This window comes from Carassius auratus, chromosome 47 (genome assembly GCF_003368295.1).
Source record: "Carassius auratus strain Wakin chromosome 47, ASM336829v1, whole genome shotgun sequence".
Lineage (NCBI taxonomy): Eukaryota > Metazoa > Chordata > Actinopteri > Cypriniformes > Cyprinidae > Carassius > Carassius auratus.
The window spans coordinates 8,631,478-8,648,615 of NC_039289.1; the positions used below are offsets into that span (position 1 = coordinate 8,631,478).

General features: G+C 37.4%; 1 pseudogene; it reads left to right on the forward strand.

Moving 5' to 3' along the window:
* Nucleotides 1-4,186: 4,186 nt before the first annotated feature.
* On the forward strand, nt 4,187-16,179 carry LOC113064553 (ankyrin repeat domain-containing protein 24-like; annotated as a pseudogene).
* Nucleotides 16,180-17,138: the final 959 nt, after the last annotated feature.

Here is a 17,138-nt window from a genome sequence, read left to right on the forward strand (position 1 = left end):
AGATAGAGAAAGATAGATAGACAGACGGACAGAAAGAGACAGACAGACAGACAGAGAAAGATAGATAGATAGATCAATAGATAGATAGATTGACAGACAGAGAAAGATAGACAGACATATAGATAGACATATAGATAGATAGATAGATAGATAGATAGATAGATAGATAAGTGAGATTCTGGTTAATTAAGGAAGAACAGCTCCTGTCAGTTTTCACACCACTCTGAGCGTCTCACATGAATCTGACAGACTCACCACAGTGTTAATGATGTGAAGGGGAAGGTGTGTGGAAGTGTTCCTCCTCAGTTACACACTTGAGAACTGAATGCAGAGGGAGGAAGTCATAAAAGTGAAGCCCAGGGCTAATCGTTTACAACACAACAAATAACAAACGCACATCTGTGCCGCTAGCCTGCGGTTGCCGTCCTCTCATAAAGATGTCTTAATGTTCTTCAGATGCTGACTGAATTCAAAGAAAAAGCAGATGACGTCAGCAAGTATATATATATATATTCCCATGCTGTTAAAACACAAACCTGAAAACCTCACTATATAAAGACACTTTTTATACGACAGGCATGATCTCACTCTCTCTTTCTTCCACATGGAGGGAAGGATGAGGTCATAGCAGACGCCATCCACCACCCCCTCCATCCCCAGCCAGCGTCGACACACATCTTCCCCTCACTTTTCTAAATTGCCCCTTTCAAACGGGGACATGTTGAGAGAGGAAGGGCCTCTTGGGACAAAGAAAACGGCAGTACAGAGAGGGAAATTGCCCTTTTCTAAAGAGAGACAGAAGGGAATAGGAAAAAGGTTAATATATGATTTAAACATTATACACTTAAATGTGCATTTTTGTACCATTTTTGTACACTTTGCATACATTCATAATGTTTTTATATTAATGCTTTAGCAGTGCAAATGCTTTTTTAAAATATGAGGCCGCTAATCGCAATTTTTTATTTTTTAGTTAATCTGGAATAAAAGTCACTATTATATATAGACTAAATAAATTACTTCTAAATGAAATATGAGAAGTATATGATAATGAAATATTTAAAATATACTAAATTAAAAATAAAATTATTTTTTAAATGATAGATATCCATTTTCAGGTCAGATTGTTTTTTTTAATTATATTTCTTTATTTTTTATTCACATCGTTGTGTAGTTCTAGTTATTTCAAACTAATGTATCTATAAAACACATATTATAATATATAATGTAATATATATATATATATATATGTATATATATATATATATATATATATATATATATATATATATATATATACATATATATATATATATATATATATATATAATTCTTATTATAATTTTTCCTTTTTTTAGTTTTTTTTACAAAAAATATATTACATATACATTGGATTACACTGTAAATGTCCTAATGAATTGTACTATCCAATATGAACAAGCGCTTAGTATTTATCGCCCCCAAGTGGTCACTCATGTATTGCCACATCTAAAGTAATTATGACAATGTTATATGCACTTTTGTTGATTAATTAACCATTTAATCGATAAAGCAATGGGTGAATTAAAACATAACATAATATTCATCATCAGCTAAAGAATATATAATAAAGAATATATAAGAATATATAATAGAATATATGTATATATGTATATATAATATATAAGACAAAGAAAAAAAAGGCACGTTCGGTGAAACGCACATGACACCTGAAGTTTGAAACATGAGGTGCGCGAATCTGTCAATCAAGACTCTACTGCCCGCCCCTCGCCGCTGATTGGTCGGAGTTCGTGCCCAGTCAGCCAGGTCCAACAGGCGTGTACTCTGCACATGACGTCAGGGCATCCCACCACAGGACATCCATACAGCAGACCCGAGGAAAGCAAAAGATCACCACCAAACATCAAACACTGAATGTAAGTCAGTTTGCATTGATCTTGTTTTATTTAATGTCTTCTCTATAAAGCTTCCGTATTTCCATGACTTCTAGTGTTGAGTCTTCAACAAGCATGTGCTTAGATCAAAAATGATTATTCAAAATAAATACTTATACATAACAAAGTTGCTATTGATTTAATGCCAAATATATCGAATGCATTAATATAAGAAACTTCTGTATTTATTCAAATTTGATAAGACTTTCTAGAAAAATGTGTGTGTGGGTGTTTGTATGTAATAGTATATTTGAATTTCCTGATAAACATAAAATGTGTTTTATTCCTTACAGCTCATGAACATACTTTAAAACAAGATGAAAACATTAAAAGCAAAGTTCAAGAAGTCAGAGGTAAGAACCAGTCCCGTGCTAAGAATGCTATTCTTCCTACTTCAGTATGTTTGCCTTTTAATATGAGCCATTATGTTTCCAAAACGCTTTTATATAGTGGGCCTACCTAAGTTGTTGAGTATTTTGGTGACTTGTTGCTTTGTAAGTCCATATGTGTTTTAGCAGTAGAAGAGCAGACAGCACCTGAAACCAGAGACTTCTTCTAATGTTTAATTATTGAAACACATTCATTCACTCACACTCACATACTCAGTTTATGATGAAGTCTGCGCTCTTCATTGTTAGCCTAAACAGCTTTTATGGACCTTCTTCTTCACGAACATTAATAAAACATTATGTTATTGGATCTGAGCCCACTGTGTGAAGGTGAAATACACCATCCTGGTATTCTGAATGAATTGTGTGTGTGTTTTCCTCCGACTGAGGTTGTGTTGGGATGAACAGATAGATGAGCCACTGTAGGGGAGAGAAAGTGAGCTGGATGTTTTCTCTTTGTTTTTATCCTATCTTTCATCCAAAATTCATGTCTGGGTTAGATGTCCACATACTGTGTGCTTTTGGTGGAGGCATAAAGTCAACATAGATATATCTGTGTGTTAGAAAAGATTCATTTGTCATTTTGTCATTCATTCATTTGTTTTTGCATGAAGGAAATTAAACCTTTTTATCCGTCATTTCTTCTCAGTGGTGATTCTTAATAGATTCAATATAATTCAGTATACTTTCATGAATTACAGTAGAGAAAATATTAAACACACAACCCTAGTATACTACTATTTACTAATGTAAACTATTCACACATGCACGTAATAACTGTACTGCCTTCAGTACATGCTGATTTATATGTTATATATAAAAATAAATAAATTTCTGCTGTTATATATTAATTATTTATATGCAGAAATAATATATAAATAGAAAATAAAATGATGGTTCTCAACAGATATAATATAATGCAATGTATTTTTATGTAATTAGTAAACAAAAATGAACATGCAACCAAATATAGACCTAATATAAACTATTTATGCAGGATGCTAGTTATTGTTCGTACTGCTTTTAATTTGTGCTGATATAAATATATTAATAGTATTACATTTATTTTTTTAATAAATAAATGTTCTTATATATTCTCAGTTCTCATTTCGATTTAAGTAATTTTGTTATATGCATTTGTCGTTTTTAATTTTTTTAATGAAAAAAAAAAATTCCACTTATTTTTATCTCAGTTTTAGTACTTTTATAACTTCAATTTAAAATTTTCGTTTTAATTTTTTAAGTTCAAGTTTTCCATCTAATATTTATATTTTATTTTAGCGTTTTCTTGACAATTGACCTTTTTTGTGTTGTGTGTTTTATTTTTATTTTATTTGTATTTTTTGTTTATTGTTGAAAGTTTTACTCGAAACATGTCACATGTCACTAACCAGCCCAGTTCTATTCTAAAAGAAGTTCAAAAGAGCTTTTAATCAGACAAAAATATTGCTACACCTTTCGTGTGAAAAAGATGAGGCCTCAATATTAACAACAAGAAAAATGCATTAACATGCCTGTATTTGCTAAAAGCTAGTTTTGTCAACTTTTAGGAGTGCGTTAGCATATAAATGACCTCAAATGACTTAAAACCACACTGTTATTATTCTACAGCATCTGTATGGCCTCACAGGAAGTGATTTAATCAGACTGACTTAGCATAAAAGTGATGCAGTATTGTGCACTAGGCGCTGGGAGCCAACCCAAACTGTGTGTATTTATATACCTCCATTTAGTCTGATTGCTGAATTTGTATTTCCCCGTTCTGTTTTCAGAGCCGCCCCCCCACCCCCCGATGCTAATACAGTAGCTTTGAGATCAGAGAATGATTAGGCAAGAAGTGTGATGTACAGGGAGCAGCATGGACGGTAAAATAAATGGTGGTCGGAGAGAAGTGAGACAATATTGGGATGGAGAGAAAAAAAGAAGGACAACGGGACAGGGAGGTGTGTATGTATGTGAGTGTGTGTGTGTGAGTGTGTGTGTGCGAGGCAGGGACTGCAGTGTGTGTCGTACTGTATATCCCCACAGACGGCAGAGCAGGATGGCATAGCAAGAGTTGCACAGGACAATGCTGCATTTGCAGGACAGATTTCAGCAATCGGATGTATAATCAGAGTTACATATTTAGTAGCGTTTAGGCCTTCGTGTTACAGAGAGATTAGATACAAAGTCATAACCTTGGCTGTTTTATCATGGCTTTTGCACAATGAGGAGCGGTCATGTTCAGGTTCAGTTCATTTGAACTTTTTTGCCAAAGTATGTAATGTCCTGGTTGAGAGCACGTAGTGTGGATGGGTCGTGGAAAGAAGCAGAGGTTTCAGACGTCCTCTGAGCTCTATGGATCCTAATGCCATCTTTAGCCCAATGAAAAGCTTCTGCATGTGTTACGGAGTGATTACGGTACGTAAGAAATGGTATTATTTAAAATTCTTTAGCTATATCAATAAAACCCTAAATGCAGCAAGAAAAAAAAACAACAAAAAAAACAAGAAAATATTTTGGCCACGAATTAAGAATTAATTCGTTCAATATATTAAATTGTTTGTTTTAGGTAAATGGTTGCCATGTTATTATAAGATGTTCCATTATTTTAGTCTATCAGATTAGAACAAGGGAAAGAATAACTACAACATCTTCACGATTTAACTAAAACAAAAGAACGTATTTGTTCAGTGTGACCACGATTTAATTAAACTAAGGGTACAAACTAGTAACATGGTCGACATTTAACTACAATGAGGAAACATCTGTGGTTGCCATTTAATTAAAACAAAAATTCTAATATGTACGCGTGGTTGCGTACATATTAAACTAAAGGAACGACTAAACTTTGTGTAAACTAAAGGAACACGTTAGTACAACATGGTCGAGTTTTAATGTGGTCACGATGTGACTTAAACGAGGGAATGAATTTATAAAACGTGGTCACAATTTAACTTAAAAAGAATGAACGAATTAGGAAAACGGTCGCGATTTAACTAAAACAAGGGAACGGATTTGTACAGTGTGGTCGCGATTTAACTAAAACGAAGTACAAGTTAGTAGTCTACATGTTCACGATTTAACTAAAAGGAGGAAACGAATTATGAAAAATGGTTGCGATTTACCTCAAAGAAGTACTTTGCTTTAAATTAATACATGGAAAGCAAAGTTACAATAAAAAAAAAAAAAAATTCTTCCTGATTTGTGAAAAACGGTAATATGATCGGAACCGTGAGTTTTGTGATCCGTTGAACCACTATTTGAAGAGTTTCACGATTTAAACTTCAAAAGGGCTACGCAATAGATTTGAGTCAAAGTATAGGCCTTACATTAAAATAATATGTGTTTGTGTTCACATAAGTTGTGTGTGTCATAATGTGCTTTGTTCCTCTGTGTTCTTAGAGTCAGGACTGGAGTAAGACAGATGACAGGTTGTTGCAGGCTGTGGAACAGAATGATCCAGAAAAAGTAGCCACGCTGCTGGTGAAGAAAGGTCTGTGCCCGTCCAAATTGGATGTGGAGGGCAAATCAGCGTGAGTGGACCTTATGATGTAGTCTTGTCCGAAATATTACACATTTATGTAATCACGTTATAAAAAATAACACATGAACTACTCACAGGTTCCATCTTTGTGCGTCTCGAGGTCGTCTGGACTGTCTGGAGGTCATCCTCTCTCATGGGGTGGACATCCATGTAACAGACGGCACTGGTAAGGTTTAGTGTACTAGTAATGGATGTTCTTATACTGTAGGTCTCGAAGAGATCCGTTCATTTCTCTCGGTAGGGTTTAATGCTCTCCATCTTGCTGCTAAGAATGGACAGTCAGATTGTCTAAAGAGGCTTCTTCAGGTAGGAGTCATGAGTTATTGTCCTAGAAAGAGCCAATGCTGATTTGTTATCGATGTTGAGGTATAGTTAAAATCTTCATTCTGTAGGAGAGGATGCCTGTCGACGCCACGGACAGTTTTGGGAGGACGTCCTTACACCATTCTGGTAATAAAAACTCTTCTAATATTCGAATATTTACACTGCATGTGTATGCAGTTGTTGGTTGTGATGTTATTCTGTCTTTGCGTTTGTGCAGCTGTAAGTGGCTGCTTGGCCTGCACTGAGATACTATGGGACTTTAAAGCCAACCTTGATGTTCAAGATGCAGTAAGTTCATTTGAAGAAAACAAAAAGTAAAAATATTATTTATAATTGTAAATTTTGGCAGATTTGATCTGGAGTGACAATTAGGATAGCCTTTTTATAAGTGAGCATGTATCCATTGGGACACTAAGAAGTGTCCAACATATATTGAGCAGAGCAAGTTGAAAACGTTTTAAAAGGTTTAACTTGCTGTTTTCTCTTAGGATGGGTTAACGCCGTTGATCCTGGGCGCCCAGATGAGCAGAGTCGAACTTTGTGCCTTCCTTTTGGAACGAGGAGCCAATCCTAATATACAGGACAGCCAGGGGCAGGTCAGATGTGCTTTAAACAGCTTGTGAACAAAATAAGAGCTTTATTTCATTATTATTCTTATTTTAATGAAAATAATACACATAATATACAAATGGGAAATATTGGATGGTTTTAAATCATTTTTGTTATTGTGAACTAAAACTATTTATTGAAATAAAGCTGCAATAAGATATTCATATTGAAAAAAGTAACCTAGAAAAAACTTATACATTATATATTAAAACTAAAAAATATATATATTAAAGCTGTAGAAATATTTAGGGGAGGAAAAATAAAACCTATAAAAATTACTAAAGTAAATTGAAAATAAAAATATAAAAATAAAACTGTGTGTGTGTGTGTTTATAAATATATAGTAATATTATTGAGATACTATTAGCTTTTATTTATATTAAAAAAAAAAAAAATTATATGTCCTATATGTCCTGTTCTAATCTAAAAAAAATTACTAATTTTATTTTTTTATTTTTTATTAGTTTTTTAGTACATCAAGTTAAATAAACTAAATAAAAATGAGAAATGTTGTATATCATATAGAAATGTATATATATAATTTATTTCAGTTAAAGTTTATTTCAAGTCTTCAAGAAATTTGTTTTTATGTTTTCAGTTTTACTTAACTATAATTACCTTGATTATATAATTCTGTAGTCCTACTTTTGAAATATTTATACAGAAAATGTATTTATATACGTTGATTTCATGTATTAGACATCTGAGTTTAAACCCATGTGTTTCGAGGCAGATCAGCACTGATGTTGGCCTGTGAGAGTGACAGTATGGAGACTCTGGAGGTTTTACTGAAGGGTGGAGCTAACCCACACCTAACTGATGCCCTGGGGCACAACTCCACCCACTACAGCTTCACCGCCGGCAACCACAACATCACCCAGTTTTCTGCAAAACATAGGCGTTTCCACAGGTAACCACACACACATCTAGCCCTCACCTTTAACTCCTTTGAGAGAGAGAGGGGCCATCTGTGCCTGGTGGTTCTTCTTTCCACCACCTCTGATGTTTGCCCCCATTTTCATTTGGCTACACTGGTAACTGAGATAAGAGACTAAAAGCAGATGTTACGTGGGCCAGGGGATTGAAAACAGAGAAGTTTGCTAACTCAAGTTACAAAGGATGATAGGAAACATATGTCGCACTGACTTGGAAATGGATCCAGTTGTTAATAAAGGGCCCCGTGGTCGTAACAGCCTGACAAGAGTGATAAATGTGATGCCTACCTGCTTTTCATGTTGCCTCTTTTTTTACATGCAACAGGTGAGCAATGTGGTTGCATCGGGAAGATTATGTATAGATATTGTGTTTGAATGTGGCTTTGCACAGTAGTTTATCTTTTACGAGGGATTAGTGTGTGTGTGTGTGTGTGTGTGGTGTGTGTGTGTGTAAGTCTCACCGGCGCACTGCTGTCCTGTTTCTTATTTTTGTCCCGTGCATTCCCAGCTGCTGAGGGTTCGAGTGAGGAGGTAATTGTCAAAAGAAACAGCCTCCCCCAACACTTTATCACATGCATACGAATAACTAAACCACAGAAAATCCTCAAGGACGTTTAGGGATGCATTATGATACTCTAAAATACGAATATTTCACAAATATTATTTTGTTTCTCAGATAAGTAGGGTAACTACAGTATGGCGCACTTCCTATATAACATCACAAAAGTATGCACTTCAGCTTTTAGAAAGCATATTAGTAGTCTGAGGTCAGAAGCATATGTAACAAATCTAACTATCACTGCTGCTTTGCTTTGCTTTCTAACCTTTCCATCCTGAAACTCCGCCCACACCAGCAGGCTCCTCCTCCCAATCCCCCATCTAGTGGAACCACACCCCGCAAAAGGAAAGCCCCTCCTCCTCCTAAGTCTCCTGCTCAGGTACAGTGGGATTCATGAATCCCAAAAAAAACATAAAAGAGAAAAGCATTTAAAATAAAGGAGATAAAAATATTCGCATCTTTATCCCTTCATATCATTCAAAATAATGAAACTGATAAAATTAGATGTTTTTGCCTCTTTTTTTAATGCAACAGTGAGCATGTGGTGCATCGGGAAGATTATGTATAGATATGTGTTTGAATGTGGCTTGCAGAGTTATTTTTAGAGGGATAGTGTGTGTGTGTGTGTGTGTGTGTGTAAGTCTCACCGCACTGCTGTCTGTTTCTTATTTTTGTCCCGTGCATTCCCAGCTGCTGAGGGTTCGAGTGAGGAGGTAATTGTCAAAAGAAACAGCCTCCCCCAACACTTTATCACATGCATACGAATAACTAAACCACAGAAAATCCTCAAGGACGTTTAGGGATGCATTATGATACTCTAAAATACGAAAATTTCACAAATATAATTTTGTTTCTCAGATAAGTAGGGTAACTACAGTATGGCGCACTTCCTATATAACATCACAAAAGTATGCACTTCAGCTTTTAGAAAGCATATTAGTAGTCTGAGGTCAGAAGCATATGTAACAAATCTAACTATCACTGCTGCTTTGCTTTGCTTTCTAACCTGTCCATCCTGAAACTCCGCCCACACCAGCAGGCTCCTCCTCCCAATCCCCCATCTAGTGGAACCACACCCCGCAAAAGGAAAGCCCCTCCTCCTCCTAAGTCTCCTGCTCAGGTACAGTGGGATTCACGAATCCCATAAAACATTAAAAGAGAAAAGCATTTAAAATATAAGGGACAGTCCAACCAAAAAATTTTAATTTCTGTCATCATTTACTCACCTTCATATCATTCCAAAATAATGAAAACTGATTTTCACAAAATTAGATGTTTTAATAAATGAACACGCTAGTCTAAAGCATCTAAAACTCACCAAAACCATCTCCATATAAGGGTTTTTGTGAAAAGTTGAAAGCTATTGATGAACCATTGTTTTTGAAAAGGTTTGTATGCAGAACACATTTTTTGCCTAAATTCAATTTTTCTATTTTTAGTTGTTCTGTATTCCGCGTTAATGATTAAATTTAATTTTTAACATTTAAAAAACATGTCTAATTAATTGAAATCATGAAACTTGAATGTAACATAAATTTATTAAGTTTTAACAAACATTTAATTTTCAGGCCCCTGTGATATCAGTTTAATTTTTAAAAATTTAAAAATGTAAATATCAGTATTTCCCCTTTTGATTCACGAAGTCCACATCGAGATTAGATCAAGTGCATAGCCCTTTTTCATTTATTCACCCGAAATTAGCAAAATCCAGCATTATGCTTTAAATTCGATCTTTAATTCCATCCGTGTGTTCCACATGACAGAAACTATAGGGGTCCAGTATCATACACACAGTTACTGAATGATACCCATTGTTTCATTTAAATATGCATGGCTTCTGCTTAATAATTCTGTAGGGCCCGCCCCCTTCCTCAGATGCCTCGAACACACCACCTCCCCCCTGTCCCCGCCCAGTCACCTGACTCACAGAGCCCCTCCCCACCTTCTCCTGCTCCCAGGACCCAGACCCTCCCATCTGAGAACCTTGTGAGTGACAACAAATATGAAAAACCTTTTGCTTTGTTACCGCAATTTGCCCAACATAACCCATTGTGACAGTACATTATAAATGATGTAAGCATTTAGTAATTTGAAATGATCATATACACCGTTTCGACATTGCAATGTGTGTTTCTGTCAGACGGAGGATGAGGAGGTCTTTGAAGAGATCCGTAAGCTCAGGCTGGAGAGAGGTCGCCTGCTGCAGAAAATCAAGGTTCTAGAGCAGCAGCAGAGCAGCGCCACCACTGTCCTGGAGGAGGTACTGCACTCCTTAATAAACTTGATGTTAATTTCCACTAAAAGAAAAAAAAAAAGTTTTGAGTGGCGTTTAGATGAATATGTAAATCTGTACTGCACTCTTTCCTCTCAATAACAGTAAAACCACACAACAACGAGCATTTTGTTTGAAATTATGCCTCCAGTTTTATTTATCAAGTCCATCAGGACCTTAAAGGGAAAGTTCACCCCCCCTAAAAAAAATGTATCATTTACTCACCCTCATGTTGATCCAAACCTGTATGATTTTCTTTCTTCTGCTGAAGACAAAAGAAGATATTTTGAAGAATGTTGGTAAACGAAATATTTTATGGGACTGTAGATGTTCATATTCTGGAAGTAAATGTTACCAACATTATTCAAAATATCTTCTTTTGTGTTCAACAAAAAAAAAGAGAAAGAAACTAATACAGGTTTGGAACCACTTTGGATGAGTTAATTAGGACAGAATGCTAATTTTTGGGGATCTGTCTCTTTAAATGTACGTGATTTTGTCATAATATAGCGATTATCACTAAATATCAGAATGTTCCGCAGTTAAACAGTCTGAGAGAGCGTCTGAGCGAGGTTGAGGCAGAGCGTGACCGACTGCTGGCCGAGCTGGAGGAGTTGAGAGTGGCTCAGATGAGCCATGTGACTTGTGACTCTGAAGATGCGGAGGACTCAGATGACATGTTGGACTTCCCAGGTGAGCCAAGAACACTTCCTGTCTCAAAAGTAAGTGGAAGAGCTGAAAAAAAAAAGCCCTGGAGGAGATTAAGTGGACATTCTGGTTATGTCATATCAGGAGCAGAGAAGTTACTATCGAAGCAATCCCGAGGTCTGGATGCCTCTCAAGAGAATCCTGCCATGGTGGAGCAGCTCCGCAGAAAAGTGGAGGAACTGACCTCCCAGAATGCAGACCTGGTTCTCAAAGTGCAGGTGGAGTTTCTCTCCTTAAATCACACACATGCAGAACGCCAACGAAGCACTTAATCACGCATACACAACGCTGACCTCATTGTGTGTTTAAATGTGTTTTCAGCAGTTCTTAAAAGGCTGTTCAGATGGGCAAGATAAATATGCGCTAACCACATACTGCACCTGACATGTTTCTTAAAGCCTGGCATCTGCTTTAGAGATTTCAAGATGTGAACACACAACACATGCACTACTCCAACCTGATGCTGTATATATATAGCTCAGATATTTTTATTGTACATATTTCACATCAACACATTATATGTTAAATTACACTGGACGTTTTTCATTTCGCATTCCCAGTGGTGATTCACATCGCTGCAGTTTTTACATTGAAAAAAATATAATTACGTATTTAGAAGAATGCGATGCATTACAGTAATGAGAACTGAGTGAAACATTTACTTAATTCTAACTAAAATAATGTACAAAATGGCTTTATTTTCATGAGAACAAAATAAAAAAATAAACTGAAGAAAATCCATATAATCTCTTGGATTTGGGTGAAATTTGACCTAAACGTTCTTTCAACTGATTTCTTTTTATTCAACTTAAACCCAATTATAATCAAATGTTTCATGGTCTAAATATACAGGGTGCTTATTTATATAGCTAAAGCACAGATGACATTATAATAGCACTAATCAGATCAGTGTGGTACTGTATTCTCATAAAAATATCATGGCATGAATGCAAAGAACTAATTTGACATTACACTTACAAAGCCTTGGTGAAAAATATAGGATAATGGCTGAGGCAACATATGGCAGCTAAATGTGCTGCCTGTAAAAGTCAAAACCATTCAACCGATATCATTGGTTACTGCAATATAAAAAAAAAATAAAAAAAATCTCCATTGTGTTATGATCTGCAGATGCTGGAGATGTTTGAAAAGGATGACACGGATATGCAGAGCTCGGGCCCAGATTTTGTTCCCACAGCTCAGTATGAATCTCTGAGGAAAGAGTTTGAGGAACTACAGGAGAAATACTCTAGAGCCCAGGCTTCAACTGAAGCCTCAAGCATCGCAGAGGAACCTGGGTAAAGTGGTCAAAATAAGATCAGACTGATATTTTGTCAATCTTTTCCTTAAAGTGATCATATGATGCTTTTTTAAAGATCATTATTTGGTGTAACAAAATATGTTGACATGCTTTAATGTTCAAAAAACACATTCTTTTTCAAAAACTGTACATTATTTTTGTTCCTCTATGCCCCGCCTCTCTCAAACGAGTCATTTTCTACAAAGTCCCGCCTTCCGACAATCGCATTCTGCTCTGATTGGCTAACTGACCCAGTGCATTGTGATTGGCCGAACACCGCAAGCACTTGTCAGAAAAGTAACACCACTTTCCATAATCGCAAGCTACATGTTAATAACGTCCGTCGTTTTACCATCTGTTCAAGCCCAAAGGGGAACAGAGTCGCATGACAGACAAACTTTTTTTTGTTGCTTATAATTAATGCCATTAATTAATTATTGGTTGATATCGACCTTATTTTTATTTAAAAGTGGGCACAAGCATATTTTAAATCCACAAAAATAGTTTGTTATGCTGCTTGATATTGCAAACTTATGATATATTGGAAAATTGCTGATTTTAAATGCAAATTTACAAAATATTTACTCAAAATTAAAAAAAAAAAGTTAATAAAAATATTTAACCATTGATAGAGAAAGTTGTTGGTAGACAGTTGGTGGATATTTTGCTTGGTGACAATGTATCAATACATGACGCCAAAGAAGATCAACATTTTATTATAAATATTGTAAATACGAAAATATTTTTCTGAATAATAAAATCAATTGCCTTTTTTATATCAATACAGTTTTTTATGACAGTGTTGGTCAGTCTGCTTGATATTCTGCAGTTAAAATAAAATGTAAAAAAAAAAAAATGCAAAATTTCAATATTATCTCATCATGGCTTAAGTATTATGATATTATTAGCCTCTGGTAAATATTACCCCAATTGACAAGGAGGTTGCTGGAGCTGGAACTGGAACTTAACCAAAACTAGTATCAATCCCTCATGCACTTACGAATCCTGTCAAGTAATTTAAATGCTTGCTTTCCATCTTAGATCAGAGGAAAAAGATCAAAAAGCTCTGGAGGTACAGCTGGCCCAAGCCCAGGCCGAGTTAGAGGAACTCAAAGAACAGATGCGTCTGGGGGTCTATTCGGTGGAGGAAGTAGGAGCGAAGCCAGAAGGGGCTCCAAGTCCCCTGAGGAAGGGGCAAATCTGGAGAACCAGCAGCTAAGAGCAAGGCTGAAGGAGCTGGAGGTGGAGCTAGCTAGCAAAAAGACAGATGGGGAGGGGCTTAGTGAAGGTGACAATGACACCATCCAACAGCTGAAACAGAGGGTGACGGAACTTGAAGCAGTTCTGCAGGATAGAGAGAAAGGGAAAGAGGGAGAGGAGGAGAACGAGACAGTTGTGAGTCTTAAAAAGCGGGTGAAAGAGCTGGAAAAAGCCCTGGAGCAAAGAAAGACGTCAGGGCACAAGGAGGGCGAGGGAATGCCGGTGAACGGGTTGCAGGCACGGGTGGAAGAACTTGAGATGGCATTGAAGGAGAGTGTCCCTCGAGGTCAGTTTGAGGAGGTTCAAGTCACGCTGGGTCTTCAGCTTAACCAGCTAGATCGAGAACGAGCCGAAGTGGCTACTCGACTCAACCTGGCCTTGCTGGAGCTGGAAAGGCTCCGCCCCTCATCCCACACTGGCGAAGATGAGGACGACGAGGAACCATCCGTGAGCTCAGAGGTTTCTATTGCATCTGGTGAGTGCACCTGTTGTCCCTCTGAGACTCTCCGAAATAACTTTTTAATTCCTGCCTTTAAATATAACTTCAATTTTAAACCAATCAGATCACTCCCTGAACCAGTCACCAGGCGGACGGACCTTGGAGGCGATACAGGAGGAGCTGGAAGTTGCAAGGCAAGAGGCAGCACAAGCTCTGGACAGCCTGTGTGACGAGAAAGAGAGTCGGGCCCAGGATGCACTACAGCTGAGAGATGCAGTACCACTTGTAAAACACCAGGAGGTGCTGTCTGCAGTAGCCCAGCAGCTGGCGCAAACAGAGAAAGAGCTGCAAGCAGAGAGGGCAGTGCGTGAGAAAGCCCAAACCGAGCTCGCCAGACTAGAATCCGAGCTGAAGGCTGTACAAAAAGACTCAGTTAGCAAGGAAGAACATGATAAAGTCAAGGTAAGTTACATAAGATGCTAAAATGTAGCATTATCCAATTTCCGATTATTTTGAATGACTCACCTAGAAACTTCCAGGCAGGTTATCTGTGGCAAATTGGAGTAAAACTCTGCATGATGTTGGCCTTCCAAGAATAGGTTTGGGCACCTCTGGACTGTGGTTTCTGAGCTTGATTCTTCCTCACTGCAGGAAGAGCTAGAGCGCTCTCTAGAGGAGAGTCGGCAGAGTGCAAGAGCAGTGCAGGAGTCTCTGAGCGAAAGAGAGACGGAACTGAAAGAGCTGCGATCGCAGAAAGCTTTAGAACAGGGACTGGTGTCCAAGGAAGACCATGAGGCCCAGAGACTCTCCCTACAGGCTGAGATCAACACCGTGACGGCCCAGTTAGCCGATCTAGCGCGGAAACACGAGAAGACCTGCACTGAGGTGTGTGTTGTCCTTGATGTTGTTTATGACCGTTTCCACTCCACCTATTTGCACATATCTTAAAAACAAGCCAAATTATATTTAAAAAATAATAATAAAAAGTCTCCCTCTGCAGGTGTTCCAGGTGCAGCGGGGGCTTTATTTAATAAGAGCGAGCGTCAGGTGGCTGAATCCCAGCTGGAGACAGTTAAAAAGCAGCTGGCGGATCTTCAAGCCGAGTCCACCCACATCCACCAGCTGCACCAGGACATCCAGGACTCACAGGGGCTCATCAAGGAGAAAGACCGCAAGGTGTGAGGGGAAAAAAGTTGGGCTGCATCCGAATATGCCAACTTCCATACTTTACTATACATAAAACAGTAGGCAATAAGTAAGTACCTGGATGTCCTCCAGTGGGACCATGAAGTGCATATCTAATGGACACTTGACTGTCCCATGAGACCACAGGAGAGGAGCTGTGAATAGAGTGCAGCAGTCTGGTTAAAGTAAAACCCCATTCATTTTCTCCATAGGGGAATTGATTTTTAACAATTTATAAACCATAATAGAAAGACCTACTGTGAGCTACAGGGTTGTTAATCGATGCATTATATGCATTTGTTGAAGACATCAGTTTGCCTTATTTCAAAATATGCAAAATGTTCAATATTGGAATTATTGTAAAACTACATTACCCATAATTCCGGAAATAAATTCCACAAATCAGAGAATCCTGTCAAGTAAATTGCATCGAAACAACACTTCAGCACCTCTCCATTCCCATGGATCACCGTAAATGATGCAAAAAATCTATTATATGGAGATGTGTTTCTTTTTCAACTTTCTTACCATCTCCCTCTAGATCACAGAGTTGTCTAAGGAGGTTTTTCGTCTGAAGGAGGCTCTGGGGTCTTTGACACCTCCACTGGGACGTTCCCGTTCGCCACCATCCTCAGGGACACCTGGACAACAGCTGGCACTGCAGAACCGTGTGACCGCATTAACACAGCAACTCCAGGTGAACGTATTCATATACTCCTCGCTTTATCAGCCTTATTGATAAATACAAGCTTAAAAATAACGTTTCTTCATGGGCATTGATGGTTCCATACGGAAGCTTTAAGATCCATGGAACCTTGCACAAAAGTTCTTTATAGTGGAAAAAATTCTTCTGATTTTTAAAAATATTTTTCAAATTAAGAATCTAATGGTTCTTTTAAGAGCTGTTCAAGGTAAGATTCTTTGGGGAACCAAAAAGTTTTCTTCTGTGGCACTGCTGTGAAGACCACCTTTAGGACCCTTAATCTTTAAGAGTGTAGAAAAAACTGGGACGTTCCCGTTCGCCACCAATCCTCAGGGACACCTGGACAACAGCTGGCACTGCTGCAGAACGTGTGTGACCGCATTAACACAGCAACTCCAGGTGAACGTATTCATATACTCCTCGCGTTATCAGCCTTATTGATAAAATACAAGCTTAAAAATAACGTTTCTTCATGGGCATTGATGGTTCCATACGGAGCTTTAAGATCCATGGAACCTTGCACAAAAGTTCTTTATAGTGGAAAAAAGATTCTTCTGATTTTTAAAATATTTTTTCAAATTAAGAATCTAATGGTTCTTTTAAGAGCTGTTCAAGGTAAGGTTCTTTGGGGAACCAAAAGTTCTTCTTCTGTGGCACTGCTGTGAAGACCACCTTTAGGACCCTTAATCTTTAAGAGTGTAGAAAAAAACCATTTTTGATTCTCTAAAGAATCTTTCAGTTAAAATAAACCTCTTTTTCTTTTTTTTGTAGCGTGATGAACATTTTAATCATCTCCACAAACTTTTTTCACTGTAGAGAATGGAAAGATTGCATGGATGGAGGTGCCAATAAAGAACCTTTATTTAAATGTGTGACGATTTATGAGGGGCAATACAGATACTTTTTGTACCACATTTCAATAAACACTGAGAAATGCGGCTGACGTGTCTTTCTTTGCAACTCTGCGGTTTGGCCTCTCACAGTACTGCATGTCA